At 39.8% G+C, this 16,840-nt stretch overlaps 1 long non-coding RNA gene across 1 annotated transcript; it reads left to right on the forward strand.

The window, feature by feature from the left end:
* Nucleotides 1-8,378: 8,378 nt before the first annotated feature.
* LOC137134260 (uncharacterized) lies at nucleotides 8,379-12,167 on the forward strand. The gene is made up of 4 exons (XR_010915418.1): nucleotides 8,379-8,454; nucleotides 8,851-8,993; nucleotides 10,596-10,714; nucleotides 11,541-12,167. It is a non-coding gene; the product is annotated as an uncharacterized lncRNA (long non-coding RNA).
* Nucleotides 12,168-16,840: the final 4,673 nt, after the last annotated feature.

Genomic DNA, 16,840 nt, shown 5'->3' on the forward strand with positions numbered 1-16,840 from the left:
AAAATGAATAAAAAGGTGTGAACACATTTCTTTTCTTGTTACTTCCTGAAGCAGACAGAAGGTTGAACCCTGACAGCAGCATCAGTAAAGTAGATCACGTTACTGCATTTCTCTCTGCCACAGGTAGTAGTTTATACTACAGTAGAAGACTTTAAAGTTTTACTGCAGCACAGTAACAGTCAGTGAAGTTCAGCTACTGTCCGTCTGTCTCAGTCGTCTCAAGATGTCTTCAGATATTTACACCAAGGTGAGATACAACAGAAAGGTGGAGGAAGATGGAGGAGAGTGGGAGGAAAGAGAGGTGGATATCTACGAGAGTACAGATGATATCAGAGATGATGTCACTGATATTCAGTCACAGGAAGAAGGTAAGTGATTGGACACAGGTGTAAATCTGCTTTGTTGCTCTGTTCTGTCCACACAGCATCTACAGCACATCTGTTCATCTTGTTGCTCTTCCTGAACTTTCTTTTATTCTCTATTAAAGGTTTTTTAATGGAAAATATGACAAATCAATATTACAAATAACTTTGTTTGAGTGGCTTTAGATCATGTTAGACTGATATGTGATGTTTTTTCTCCATTCAGAACCTGCAGCCCATCACTGTTCTCTCTGTATCTATATCCTACATGTACAGTTTGTAGGAAACAGCTGCAAAATGTGTGTTCAGTTAGTTGGATGCTCTTCTGCTGACTACATGTAAACTAACACAGGTTTCTGTAGAAAAGTCATTTTCAGGGGTTTTGTCGCTAAATGTGTTCAGTTTTTGGCTTCAGTCCTACTGGTCACAGTTTAACATTTATTCAGTTGGCAGATCTGTAGAAGCATCAGCTCTGGTAAAGAGTTTTACCACAGAGTGGAACAAACACACAACAGGAAGAAGTGGGAGGTGTAAAGTGACTGTTCAGTTGTACAGTTCTGTGGTCAAATGCAACACGAACATGATAATCTGTCAGATCACTGATCTCTAGTGTTGCTGTGACATTTTGAACAGATGCCACCACAACCACAGACCTGAACCACGATGCTTGTGGGTAAACTGCCATGATTAAAGCTGATGATCAGTAACAACCAGCTTCCATGTTGTTTTGTCTCTGTAGGACCACAGACTCAGAATCGTCCTCCAGTCCACAGAAAGTCTTTCAGAGGAGCTGCTCTGTGTCTAGCAGTGCTGTGTCTTCTGATGGCAGCTGGGATCATCGTCCTGTCCACATATCGTAAGATAAACTGCTCTGATTGGTTGTTTCTAGATTTGTACTTTATTGATCTTGAGGGAAATTTAAAGCATCCACTAACTTACGCAGCTTAACATGCTCAAATACACAAAATAAAATATGAATATAAATAGTAATGAACAGTAATAGTCCACGTTTTTACTAAGCCAATAAACCTAAGTTAGCTCAGTATAAAAGTGAACATGATGAGACTAATAAAGGTCAAGAGGGCAACAAAGCCAATGAAACACAGCACAATGACGGTCGACACTGCTGACTGTGTTGTTGCACCCTGGACTTTGGTACTGAGCAGAATTAAACTGATGGCTTGGGGGACAAAAGGAACAGGTCCAGGACAGCAGTCTACACAGCATCATCACCAGGCAGAGAAGCGTTTTCAGTGGCAAAGTGTGGTTAGTGTGATGGTCAAGAGTTTGAGGGTCCTTCTCTCAGCCAATGATGTAAGAGGCTCCTGTTCGGTTCCCAGCTCAGAGCCACTCACCAACCTGTCCAGCCATGCAGCATCCCTCTTCCTAATGCTGCTTCTTCAGTGAACCACATCATGGAAGAGAACACTGGCTACCACAGTCTGGTAGAACAGAAGAAGAAGTTTTCAGATCTTGAAAGACACCAGGCTCCTCGGAAAGAAGAGTCTGTCCTTTCCTGTAGAGGGCATCGGTGTTTGCTCTCCAGTCCAGTCTGTCATCCAACTGGAATCCCAGGTAGTTGAAGGTCCTGACCAACTCCACACTGATCCCCTCAATGGAGATCAGTTGTAGGGGGTCCTGGGTCTCTGGAAATCGACAAGCATGTCCTTAGTCTTGAAGCTGTTCAGCTACAGATGGTTTGAGCTGCACCATAGCACAAAGTCTTTCACCAGGCTCCTGTACCCCCCTCATGATAAACTCTACAATGGCTGTGTCATTCACATGGGACATAACTTGGAGTTGTATCCAAAGTCTGATGTGTACAGAGTGAACAGGACAGGAAAGAGCACAGTCCCCTGTGGTGCCCCCTTTTTGCTGACCACAGTCCCAGAAGTGAACTCTCTCTGTTGACATACAGTGGTCTCCCTCCACTTAGCATCTGGAGTGTTGCTGGTTAACCACGTCTCTGTGAAGCAGCAGACTACAGTCCTTGTTAATCCTCTAGTTTTTCACTGCAGCTGCCAGATCATCAGTCTTCTTCCACAGTGAATTAACATTCCACATAACCACAGATGGAACAAACATCTTATGCCTCTGGTTCTCCAGCTGCATAGCTCTGAGTTTAGTACCGGCCTCCTGCCCCAGTACTTGCACCTCAGCTCACTGTGGAGCTTCTTTTTATTTAATTATCTTCATCTGTTTGGTGAGAAGTTCATTATGTTACAGGAAGTGGGAATGACAATAATGTCGTTTTTGTGATTAACTGTGAATCTGAAGCTGTTTAAAATACATTTCAAATTTCATCATGAAGCTTCATTTATGTCATTTCATGAAGCATCTTTGAAAAGCTCATTATACCCTACTGACATCAAGTGTGTAAATTATTTGCAGCAAACAGCACCAATTATGATGAAGGTAAAGCACCAAGTATTGTAAGTGTGTAGAAATGTATTTGATGTCAGATGTTACCCACCTTCAAATTTCCCCTTCAATTGGTAAAAAGAAGAAAAAAAGTTTGAATACCTGGGATTCATAACCAGTACAATGGTACAATACCGTTGGCCTCCATGTTGGTCTCTTGGAACTGTTTGCAACAGTTTTTCAAACTCTCTGTCCCGCCGTGTCCAAGCGGTGCGGTGGAGAAACATGTCCTGAGGCTGTCCACGTGTATGGACATTTAGCAGACTCCTAGAGCAGTGGCAGGTCCTGATCACTTCATTGCAGCAGTGTGTGGCAGCGTCCGAAGCTCACGATGCAAACACCCACAAACACTAATGAACGTCTTTCTCTAAGCAGCAAGTGTCCAGAATCTCCCAGTGTCAGATGTAGTTACCGTCCTCACTCAGTAGCTTGGTGTAATACGTGTCTCCCACATTCACCATGCTAGCATGAAGGAGCTAAGCTAACTACAGTCCACAGCGTGGTGAAGGCCTTAGAGTCTATGAAGTGAATGTAGAGACAGCAAACAGCTCCTACTGCTCCCATACTTTATAAAATACAGATACAGAAACATTCAGGAGTTTAGTGAACCAACAACATTACTGGAACTTTACCAAACATGGATATTGTATTTTTGTCTCTTCCCTCAGTCAGGCTCCGTTTTCTGCTCCTTCCTCCTGTTCTCTTCCCTCCTGCTTCGTTCTTTGAGTTTCCCACTCACCTAAACATCACTAATTGTCCAACACAAATGACTGACACCTGTCTCGTCCACTTAAAACACAGATAAAGGGAGAAAGATGCGTTTAACAACCATTCTGAACATAGGATATTTCATTTACATAAGTGTCCAATTAGAACAGTCCACATTCAACATTATACTGTAACGGCCCAACTAGTGTGTTAGTGTAAACACTGGTAAAATGAACCCCGGGGAATTATGGGAAAAAGCCATGTGAATAGTTCTGTGTGTACTTTACATAATGTTTACAATAAGTCACATGTATTTATCTTAAACAATTAGGACGTCACTACAGGTGCTTATGTGAAATATGCCAGATAATATTCAAGATTAGTTACTCATTTTCTTTTAGATATAAAAACATATTTACAGTTTTTGGATTCTTTTGAGATGGTTTCTCTTTGAGAAAACACTCTGAAAATACATCTTTAACAATAAACTGCAGACACTGAAACAAGCTGTTACTTGAACCAATCGAAGCACAAAACAAATGAAGCGAGGCCTCATTTTTCATTGATCACATTATGATCAAGGACACAACAAAAGCTGGAAACTCTCCTTCTGCTCCACACAAGCACTGAAACTTTGATATCACATGGAGCATCACTACTGTTCACCTGATCACATCCTAGCAAAGGAATCTGAACAGGTGCCATTGGGGCATCGAGGTGTTTCATTCACTCACATACAGATAGTTCACAGTGATCTGTCCTGTCATTCTTACAAACTATGAGATGGTTTAATAGTATGTGTGTGTGCGCAACAGCTCCAAACTAACTGAGTGGGATAAATAAAGCTGTATTTTATTGTATTGGTCAGAGTAGGTCCAGTTCTCTCCTTCATGACCTTTGTGAGCCGTTGCACCACTTGCTCTGTCCATGTTTTAAACTGTAATTTTTACATTTATTTAAAACTTAGATTTGTGGACTTTGAACAGAATAATAAGTTCAAACTGCAGCAACAGCTCACACATCACATTTCCTGTCAGAAACACTTCTTGTTTTTATTTAGTTTGATCTGAGACAGGAAGTCAGATTTTTACACCTATAATTATATGCTAATGATATGCAGGCACACAGTTCTGCTAATGAACCTTATATCTTAGTACGATGACAGGAAACATTTAAAAATATGAGAATGAGCTGTGTTTCTCAATATTTTTGAACGTTTTCCAGATAAAATTCAGAAATAGTCATTCAATTATATTTACAACACAAAAATAAAGATTTACATCAAACACAAATGTATTTAAAGTGTCAGTGGGTGTGGTTTGTCTGGCTGCTACTTCCTTGATGCTCTCTGTTCAAAACTGCCTGACTCAGACAGAAACAAACTGGAAGACTGGTCACAAAGAAGTTCACTTAGTTTTTAGCTCTTTAGTTCAACATGTCGACAGAAATTCAAACCGAGTCTGATCTGAGTGTCAAATATATCAGAGGAGAGAGAGAGAACATGGAGGTGGAGATGATGGAGGATGGAGATCAGTGTGATGATGTTGGATCACAAGAAGCCCGTGAGTTTGAGTAATTATGTTCACTATTATTGTGGGAACTCAAATAACTTTTACAGCTTCAGTCTCACTGTTAAAGAACAAAGTTCCTGTAACAGTTGGTGATGTCATTATCTTGTCATCAGGAGTCATTTAATACAGCAGGAGTTTAAAAATCTTTGTTCACCGAACAGTTGGAGTTAATTAAAGTAAAAACCCTCCATACTGTAGTTCATTAAAGTCCCTTAATAAAGTTGAATAAAACATATCCTCTGTGTATTTTGTGTCTGTAGAACCACACAGTGAGAAGAAGCTTCCAGCTATGAGAAACAGCAGTTTCAGAGTTTTTACAGTGTCTCTGCGAGTTCTGTATCTTCTGGTTCTGGCTGGGATCATCACACGCTGTGAGGACTTTTATTCCATAATGTTGAAGGTTTTATTTTCTTCGTAGCAACTTTGTCTCCTAGAAATGATGTTAGAAACATGTTTCTTACTAATCAATGTTGTTGAACTTCTTAATCATTTAGTCCTGATCATCTCTGGGCTCATCACACACAGTGTCCTAAACCATAGGATGATTAAAGACTGTCCACAGCTGCTGGGCTGCTCTCCAAGCACCAACCATTTGTCAGCTTGTGAGGACAATTCAAATCCAGTGGATTCCATCTTCTTAGTGGCTGTTCCATCAATAAACAGGCTTTGAAAAACCCACAGACGACCAATCATTTCAAAGAAACACAGGATATAGTCGTGACCACCTAAAGCTCGAGCTTGTCACGATTTTGGTTAAGGGAGGACCCAAGTGAAGAGACTGTGAGAGGGATTGCAATAAGGGGCTTTTATTGACAGAGATTTAGATGGTGAACAGAAGTCGCTCCCAACAGTAGGATACTAGAAACTGGATTCAGAACAGGACCAGCACACGAAAGGAGTTAACTTAATATTATCTAAGGTGACAACAGAGTGGACGTTGAAAACAAGAGGGGACAGAATTTACCAAAATAAACACAACTAAGGCTCAGGGACGAGTTAGACTAGGAAATGAAAGAACAAACAAAGGCTACTAAATAAATAAGGCACAGATAAACGTTAAACTACTAAAGCAGGTAAACACAAGGGGAAGACTAAGGAGACTAACAGGAATACAAATGGACACAAACTCCTGAACAAAGGATCACATGTAATAATGATTAAAGTAAAGCGGAGCACAACTTAAAAAACACACTTGAAGGGAAAGATACCAAAGTAACACAGTTGGGGGAAGCACATAAACACAAGAACTAAGGGGAGGCAGACACGAACAAACTAAGCATAAAGCACTGGCAAACTGAAGAACACACAAGCAAACCTAAACACGAAAAAACCAGGATCAAAACAAGCGGAGAAAACTAGAGACTAGACCAAAACACTGAATTAAACAAAAGGCAAACCTCAGACCAAAACCACACAGAAAACACGGAGTCCAGGATACTAGAGTCCAGATTTCCCAAGAGTTCAAGAAACATAAGTTTAGGCTTTACCAAAAGTCCAGAGTCTACTGTGGGGTTGGTGAGGACAATAACGACGACAATGAAGACAGTAACAACGATAGCAATGACCACGTGAACAACGACGAGGATCTGGCAGAGAGTGAGGGGAAGACTGAACTAAAATAGAGGACGGAACAGGTGCAAACCATCAGGGACAAATGAAGGCAAAGCTGGGGAAAAGAACCAAGGCACAGGAAGTAGGGGGGAGGGGCCACAAAATAAAGGTCCAGGAACAGGAAGTGCACTGAGATCCTGACAGAGCTGTTAGAACTTGGTTACTATGCGTCTCCTTCAATGTGCTGCAGGGCTTATATCCTGGTCCTTTTTCCATCTATACTACATCCCTGGGTTCTATCATCCACTCACATGGTTTTTCCTATCATTGCTATGCTGATGACACACAGCTCTTCCTGTCCTTTCCACTGAGGACTCCACTGTCTCATATCACATTTCTGCCTGTCTCTCTGACATCTCTGCTTGAATAAGAGAAAGAAATCTTCAGCTCAACATCACCAAGACAGAAGTTCTAGTCTTCACAGCCAGACCTTCAAAGAACATCAGCATCAACATTGGGTCTTCAATGATTGTCCCCACTAAGTCTGCCAGAAATCTGAGGATAATCATAAACAACAGACTGACTTTTACTGACATCTCCTCTGTCTCTAGGGCAGCAGATTTGTCCTCTACAACATCCGAAAGATCAGATCCTACCTTTCTGAATATACAACACAACTCACTGCTCTGCTCATATCATCCAGGTCTACAATCCCTCCCACCTACTACGCTCTGCTGATGAACATTTCCCCTTTAAAATAGAAAAACTCTTTTCCAATCAACACTTCATCTCATTGCACTTTGCTTTAACCTTTTCTCCTTGACTTAGATTTTCTGCTGCTTTGTTCCTCACTTGTAAGTCACTTTGGATAAAAGTCTGCTAAATAAAAATATGTAAATGTGAATATACTTAGTCCCAAAAGTGAGACACTAGAGGGCAGTTTCCACATCATATGAATGAAGGTGCTGCAGGAACCTACATGGGACACAAAGTGTTTTCAGAGTTATTAGGAAAAAACAATAATAATTCACAATTCAACAAAGCAAAAGTAAATATTGACATTTTGTCCCATAATTTAAAGTGCTACATGTTTTCTAATAATGTCATGTGCTCATGTAGTTAATTAGTGGATTTGGCAGGTTGGAAATATGTTGATACTGAATTTCTCAGTAAAATGTTCACAACACAACATCTACTTCACAGAACAACATCTACTTTGTGACGACAGCAAAAATAAAGTGATTTCTGCTTCTGTTTAAAGTCACAGCACTTGGTTAAGTTGAAATCCTTTAAAAACAAGTATTTAACGTTACAGACATTTGTGTTGGTTCTTTGTTGGCTCTAGTCACGACTCCCTGAGTGAGTTTATCGTAGCAGGTTAAAGAACATTGGCTTCAACAAGTTACTAGTGTTATTAAGTGTGACAGTGACACTTTAACGTGCTCAGGAAACTTCAATATGCTGTATTTAAAACACAATTATTTCATGGTTTTGATCTGTTTGGATTTGGTTTTTCCCTCCAGATATTTTAGTGACTTTGGAGAAAAATGATCTGGAGAAGAAACTCAACAACCTGAGTCACAGTTCCAATCAGTCACAGCATCTCATCAAGCAGCTCCAGGGTAAAACTTCAGGATCCAACTTCACAATGTTTCCATGTTCTCATAGTGTTTTTCTACTGTTCTAATACAAAGACAGCAGTCAACAAACTCAGTTACAGAGACTAATTGTTTCTTTGGTTTTGTGTTTCTCATCATTTCATTCAGTCACCAAAGAAAAAGAGCTTCAATCCAGGATTGACAACCTGACCAAAAGCTACAATGAGCTCCAGGACAAAATATGTAAGATTTTGAAATAATTACCAAATATCATTATACACAAGATTCACCTTCATGTTACGTTGAGACATGACAGGATTCATATTGTTGTAATGTTGTTTTTAAGACACGTCAGTCACCAACAGTCAGTTACAGGATGAAATAAAGCTGCTGAAAGACAACTTTTTAAAAACTTTTCTCACCTTGAAGTTTGTTTCATGTTGTTGAACATTTTTCTATGTGGATATTTCTGTTGCAGATCATCACTTATAAATCTGAGTTTTAACTTCTTTCTAAACTGAAGCTGAAAGAGAAAAGCAGCAGATTAAGATCTTATTTTACACAGTGACACTACAGATCATCATCATTCTGATACTGAATGACATGAAATCTGTCTTTAAACATTTGTTTGACATTAAGGGAAGTTGTGTCCTGAAGGATGGAAGAGATTTGGATGCAGTTGTTACTTTAAATCCACTGAGAAGAAAAGTTGGTCTGAGAGCAAAAAAGACTGTGAGAACAGAGAATCAGATCTGGTGATTATCAACAGCAAAGAGGAACAAGTGAGTGTGTGTGTGTGTCTTAATGTGTGTGTGTGTGTGTGTGAATGTGTGTGTTTTAAAGTGTGTGTGTGTGTGTGTTAGTGTGCGTGTTAATGTGTGTGTGTGTGTTAATGTGTGTGTGATTGTGTGTGTGTGTGTGTTAATGTGTGTGTGTGTCTTAATGTTAATGTGTGCGTGTGTGTGTCTTAATGTGTGTGTGAGTGTGTGTGTGTGAGTGTGTGAGTGTGTGTGTGTGTGTGTTAGTTTGCGTGTTAATGTGTGTGTGTGTGTGTTAGTGTGCGTGTTATCATGTGTGTGTTAATGTGTGTGTGTGTGTGTGTTAATGTGTGTGTGTGTGTTAATGTGTGTGTGTGTGTGTGTTAATGTGTGTGTGTGTGTTAATGTGTTAATGTGTGTGTGTGTGTGTGTGTGTGTCTTAATGTTAATGTGTCTGTGTGTGTGTCTTAATGTGTGTGTGTGTGAATGTATGTGTTTTAAAGTGTGTGTGTGTGTGTTAGTGTGTGTGTGTGTTAATATGTGTGTGTTAATGTGTGTGTGTTAATGTGTGTATGTTAATGTGTTAATGTGTTAATGTGTGTGTGTGTGTGTGTGTGTGTGTCTTAATGTGTGTGTGTGTCTTAATGTGCGTGTGTGAGTGTGTGTGTGTGTGTGAGTAGGTGTGTGTGTCTTAATGTGTGTGTGTGTGTGTGTCTGAGTGTGTGTGTGTGTGTGTGTGTTAATGTGTGTGTGTGTGTTAATGTGTGTGTGTGTGTGTCTTAATGTGTGTGTGTGTGTGTGTGTGTGTGAGTGTGTAAGTAGGTGTGTGTGTCTTAATGTGTGTGTGTGTGTGTGTGTGTGAGTGTGTGTGTGTCTTAATGTTAGTGTGTGTGTGTGTTAATGTGTGTGTGTTAATGTGTGTATGTTAATGTGTTAATGTGTTAATGTGTGTGTGTGTGTGAGTGTGTGTGTGTGTCTTAATGTGTGTGTGTGTGTGAGTGAGTGTGTGTGTGTCTTAATGTGTGTGTGTGTGTGTGTGTGTGAGTGTGTGATGGTGTCTTAATGTGTGTGTGTGTGTGTGAGTGTGTGAGTGTGTGTGTGTTAATGTGTTTGTGTGTCAATGTGTGTGTGAGTGTGTGTGTTAGTGTGCGTGTTATCGTGTGTGTGTGTGTGTGTGTGTGTGTGTGTGTGTGTGTGTGTGTGTGTGTGTGTGTGTGTGGGTGTGTGTGTGTATATATATATATACGTGTGTGTGTGTGTGTGTGTGTGTGTGTGTGTTTCTGACCTGCTGCCAGTTTTTATTTACAATGAAAAGTCACATGAATATGGGAGAATTTTGATGAACTATAACCAGGAGCTTTGATTTCAGTTAAATGAACAAAAGAAAAAGATGTTTATGATTCAAAAAGCTTCTGCATGAACAATGAAATGTAAAATAAACAGTTAAATGTTATTGAAACACAACAAATACATTCTGCTCATAGAAAATATGAACTTTAGTTCCATTCAAACAATTGTTGTTACAACTTTTCTTTTCCTACAAGTTGTAACAGAGTCACATGATGATGTTACTAGAACAGAAAAACTGAATGATGAAAGAAGAACTGATTATTGACTTTCTGTTAGGACTTTGTCACCAAGCTGAATCAGCATGAACAGTCCTGGATTGGTCTATGGAAACAATGGTCACACACAGAGCGAAAATATCAATGGGAATGGGTGGATGGATCACAACCGACAGAAACGTGAGACAGATTTTCTTTCTAATACAGTGACATCAGAGTCATTTTTAGGAGCTAATAGGATCATGTGTTAAAATGTAGGACAGTGACAAAATGATCCAAATCTCTTTGGAAAAATCTTTCTATGAACTCTCTTCATCTCCAGTCTGTGATGAGCTGCAGTAACAATGAGTCAGGATTGAAACATGGTTCAAAGCTCTGGTCACAGTTCAGAGGATTGAATGTGTGTGCTGCTCTCTGTATCCTCACACAGAACAAACATGGTGGAAGAAAAACTAGCTTCAACATTTAGAGTCAAACTTTCTTGAACTTGATCTCAGCATGAAGGAGCAGCTGCTTCTTCTCTGCTCTTTAGAAAGTGAAGAACAGATGAAGGAAAAAGCTGAATATGATCATTAGTCCCAGGGATGGATTCTGCTGCTGTCTTTTCCTCAGAGACAAAGCTGAAAGTGATGTGAGGAAACCTGTTGACAAAGTGAAAAGTCTAACAGACAGTGACTGGGCTCAGAGAGAGAAACACTACTGAACATGTGCAGTGGCTTTAAAAAGCAGGAATCAGAGCAGGAAGACACTAAATGCTGCTGGAGTCTGAGCAGAGTCACTAACTTTGATTGGAATGAATGGAGGAGATCTCAGAGTCCTGGATCCAGGTTTCAGTTCACATCTGGGATCAGACTTATCCCCATGATCCTTGTGGTGTCAGCAAATCCCCTACATAGTTACTAAAATGACACTATTTCAAATCATTAAAATGAGATTTAACTTTATTTGAAACGAAAATAATCATGAATTTATCAAAGTCAAAAACAAGGTTTCATTTTTTCCACAGCTTCTGGGCGACAGGAGAGAAACATCCCACTGGGTATTTTGCATCATGCTGTGATAAACAAGGAAGATGGAAAAGTGAACATGATTATTATTATAAAAACTGGATCTGTGAGAAGAAGATTTCCTGCTTCTTCTGATGACAGAGAGGTGTGTAGTGTTGGGATGAAGCTGTTTGTCAAACTCTGAAATGTTCTTCCTGATCCTCAGAGTCATCTCACATTTGTTGACTTGTTCATTCTGTGTCACATGTTCAATCCTCTTTATTCCATAGATATTGTCCCTCTGTGCTCTATGGTGCAGACAGATTAGTGGGGTTGGAAGTCGTCCACACAACAACTACATGTGGACTTACTAACTCTGTAGTCCCACTAAACTGCTGCAGTCACAGGAAACTGCAGCTTCACTTTGTCTGAACTTGGTTTATTGATGAGTTTGTTGCTTCTTTATTTTCTGACACACCTGGAGTCAACAGCTGATTATTTTGAGAGGTTTAGTTTGGAAAATAAATCTTTTCTTGATTGTTCTGACAAATAAATATGTTTTAATCCACATTTCTATTGTTAATTTTTAACATGTATGGGGGAGAAAAAAAATAAACCTGAGAAATTTTACACAAAGAAATGTTGTCGACTTTGATGTGAATTAGTTTCCACAGAATCAAACTGATATTTACGACCAAATACAGTCTAATAATTAGTCCTTCTTGATTTCAATCTGCAGTCTGTAAAAACAAAAATTGGCTACAGGAATAAGAAAATGAAAACACATCAACATGAGGAATTTAAGATGTTTTAAAAGATCACATCTATATATAGATATAAATATGAGTCAGGATGTAAGAACATGAATCCACAGCACAAACAGAAACACAATGAGATGTGTTCAACCAAATGATGGTGGAAACCAGGCTTGTTTCTATGCAGAGGAGCTGATGAGGGAAGTGGGAACAGGTGTGTAGGAACGAGGGGACACAGGTGGATCTGGGAGGAGAGTCAGGTGACTGAAGGGATGGAAGTCTGAGGACATCTGGTGGACAGATGGAGAATAGCAGGAGACAGACAAATGTCCGAACAAACAGAGCTTCACTGGATCCTGACTATGTCTGTCCTGGATGAGCAGTATCAAAGCTGGTTATCAGCTGGTTCTGTGAAGCCTGGGTTTCCAGAGTGTGTTCATGTGAAAAAAGCAGAGTTGCTCAGTAGAAGTGACACTAACAGAACCATGAATGAAGTATCTAATGTAATATAAGATTAAAGGGAGATACCTGCACAAATGTGCTTAGAACATGAGCAAAACCATTTCTGCCAGGTGAACTGTAAATGATATGATCACATGTTATTACCAGAATAAGAGACTCAGCAAAGTAACAGGTTTTTATGGGATTCAGATCTGGACTCATTGCTCGCCATGTCAGAACTCTCCAGCACCATTGGAACCATTTCTGGGGGCTTTCTGAAGTGTGTTTCAGGTCATTGTCCTGCTTGAAGACCCATGACCTCTGGTGGAGACGCAGCTTCTGACACTGGCCCCAAAATTCTTTGGTGATCATCAGATTTCATGATACCATTCACACAGTCAAGGCAGCAAAGCAACTAAACATCTTTGAACCTCCACCATGTTTGACTGTGGGGACTGTGTTCTTTTCTTTGAAGGCCTCATTTCTTTTTCTGTAAACAGTGTCTTGATGTCCTTTACCAAAAAGCTCTACTTTTGTCTCATCTGTCCACTTTCTCCCAGAAAGATTGTGGTTTTCGTAACATAAGTTCTGGCAAACTCCAGTCTTGCTTTTTTTTGTCTTTGTGTCAGCAGTGGATTCCTCCTCTGTCTCCTACCATAGTGTCCCTTTTCATTCAGATGGTGACGGATAGTGTGAGGTGACACTTCCAGGTAGGTTAGCTACAGAGCCATGAGCTGTAAACCTCTTGATGATATTGCACACGATCTCTGGAGATGGACTTTTAGCCTTGAGATTGTCCATGTTTTTCCACCTCTTTCCACTTCTTTCTTTTCTCAATGCTCAGTGTGACACACAACAAAAAGGTTGAGTCAACTTTCCTCCATTTTAACTGGATTGTTGTGTTGTTACTGTGTTGTCCACACCTGTTACTTGCCACAGGTGTGTCTACATACAAATTCTGACAGAATTGCCAGGGTGCTGATATTTTGACCATGACTGTAGATGAAAATGGTTATTAGTGCTTTACTTCCTCTTCAAATGTAGTAGCCATGGCGACAGACAGGCATCACTGATGAAGCATGAAAACAGATGGTTTCAGGACTAAAGATAAAAAGTAAAGCTAGTTCCAGAGTATTAAGTTGGACAGAACATTTTTGGAAACCTAATATCTATAAATTGCTGAAATTAAAATGTCAGTGTAACAATAGTTGGAACTTAAAAATTTAAATGTCTGAAGAAAGTGTGATGAAATAAACAGTTTCTGTAATGTATTAACAACTAAATCAGCTAAAAAGATGCAGTAATGTCTACAATTATTATATAAAATAGAAAACAGTATATGTAGAACTCCAGAGCTTAAGGAGACAAAAGTACAGTTGACAGCAGTCTGCATGTTTCCAGCATTGAACGTTGGATTAAAACCTCGGACTATAGAGAGACATGACTCTTTGATGCTGAAACAGTTCTGGAAAGTCATTGTCACATTTTGTCAACTGATGTAAAAGTGACCATGAACATAATGTCACATATTTCCTGAAGGTTTAGATTTTATATTTGATTATCTATGATGTCTTTAAGTCTTTATTAAAATTCAGTTTATTCGATTGAAAAAGATAAGAGGCTAATCAATACTTTAATAAACTGATTGATCCACCAATAATCAGCCTGATCAGAATGATCCAAGTCCCTGTTGGAGTCAGTGTGATCATTTCCATAGAGCCACTTTGCATCAGCAGCACCATGCTCCAGTGCTCTGGGAGAGTTTATAGTCCTGAGAGTTGAACACTGGATGACTGACAGCTGTCCTTCATGACAACAGAAGACACAGAAATCCTCCTCATCAAAAACATGACTCTGATCTCCGTCCTCATCTGGACTCTCCTCTGCTGCTGCTTCACAGGTAAAGTCCAGAGAATCCAACTCCTCTCCTCTATCAACATCCGTCCCTCTGAAATGAAGCCCACAAAACCATGATGCTGCTTTCTGTTTTTGTCTCTGTGTCCTCAGAGTCCAGAGGTCAGGTCACAGTGACTCAGCCTGGAGCAGTGAGCTCTGCTCTGGGAGGAACCGCAACCATCTCATGTAAAACCAGTCAGGATGTTTATAGTGACAGCTATTTGCACTGGTACCAACAGAAAGATGGAGAACGTCCTAAACTGATTATTCGACATACCAGCACTCGAGCATCAGGGATTCCAGATCGTTTTTCAGGCAGTGGATCAAACTCTGACTTCACTCTGACCATCAGTGGAGTCCAGACTGAAGATGCAGCAGTTTACTACTGTCAGAGTCTCCACTACATCAACAGTCAGTGGTTGATCACACAGTGAAAAAGCATCGTACAAAAACCTCCCTCAGTCAGACTGAACAGAAACTGAACTGATGCTGCAGCTGGAAGCTACTGCAGAGACTGATACAGTTCACTGAATGTACACAAACACCAGTTGATGGTTAAAATCGAGATCATTCACTGTGTCTGTTATGCTGAACATCAGTGTGTTACATCTTTACAAAGACTCATTTATTATCATGTTACTTATTCTATTCATTACACAAACACTGATTATGAACATAATAAAATCCATCAGTATCTTTGATATTATATAATTTACAACATAAACAATATTGTAAAACAGTCTCCTCTGTAATGGGAGCTGCTCCTCCTCCTCCTACTTATCTTACATGTCCTCGTCTTCTCCCTTTGTCTGCAACATTCACCTCCATTTTGTCCAAACCAAGACAACATTGTGACCTATTTCATGAAGCTCCAGCTCTGATTTCTGAGTGAACAAATCAGACATACTGTGTCCACCTGGGTTTGGGGAACTGCTAAGTGGGTGTGACACTTCCAAAAGAAACTGAATGAAGTTTGAACTGATGTGCCTGATATAGAGAACTGTGTTTTGCAGAAAGTGGGTTTTAAATGAGGGTAAAGCAGAGAATGTGCTTATAGATGAAAATATCAGGTCAATAGATGACATCTACACGAGTTAGTGCTTTTAATAAAAGACCAACAGTTTGAATACATACATACATATATACATTTACTTGTCACCACTGCATACCATTAATTCTATGTCCTACAACCTGTACGATGCTTTGTTGTTGCTTTTCTTGTTGTTTTGTTGTTGCTTTCGTTGCTCTTTTCTTTTCTTTCTCAACTTTCCACTCACCCCAACCGGTCAAGGCAGATGGCCGCCCACGCTGAGCCTGGTTCTGCTGGAGGTTTCTCCCATTAAAGGGAGTTTTTCCTCTCCACTGTTGCCTAGGGCTTGCTCAAGGGGGATTTGTTGGGTTGCTTCTAAATACTTGTGTAGTCTGGACTTGATTCTGTAAAGTGCCTTGAGATGACTTTGTTGTAAATTGGCGCAATATAAATAAAGTTGAATTGAATTGAATGTCATAGTAAACATAGTAGAGTTCAAGCCCTCACCCTCTCCTGCATCACATTTTATTTTCCTCTCCTTTGTCCTCCACACATCCTCCTTCTTTCTGTCGCTGTTCTTTTCTGTTTGACTTGATCCATGTTTCCACACAAAGTTATTCTAAAGCTTTTTATTAACAATGTTAATGAGAGCAAACACAGGACACTTGGACAGTCTTTCAGCTGAAGTTTGGACAATTTTTTTTTTATGTTAAATATTTTGTGATTTTCTGTTTGTTCCATATTATTAATGGAGAAACAAACAAAATGCTTTAAATCAGTTTTTAATGTGTTTTTTAACACATCAGCTTTTGTTGTGGAGTGTCTCTCTGTCCTCTGTGGTTAAACCCTGTTTGCTCCTCACTTGCAGGTACCTTTTTCGGCTCCTATTTAACATCAATGAGGCTGAAGCCAGTGATCAAGCAGCTCAGAGTAATGCAGTTCCCTCCTTTACCAGGTGAGGGCGCTGATCTGTTCACATTAATCCTCCTCTGATTCAGTTTGTGATCATTTTTGACCAGGTATTTAAATTAACACACACTGACCCCCCAGGACTCTGGGCCTGTGCCCACTATAGTCTCATGATCCATCAGTGAATTCATCTACTTTATCTTATATCAATCAGAGTTTTTAGATTTCATGTCTGTTGTACTTTTACACACTTTGTACTGATGGTTGCACCAATAGAAACAGAGTCTGA

The sequence above is a fragment of the Channa argus genome, chromosome 1 (genome assembly GCF_033026475.1).
Source record: "Channa argus isolate prfri chromosome 1, Channa argus male v1.0, whole genome shotgun sequence".
Taxonomy (NCBI): Eukaryota; Metazoa; Chordata; class Actinopteri; order Anabantiformes; family Channidae; genus Channa; species Channa argus.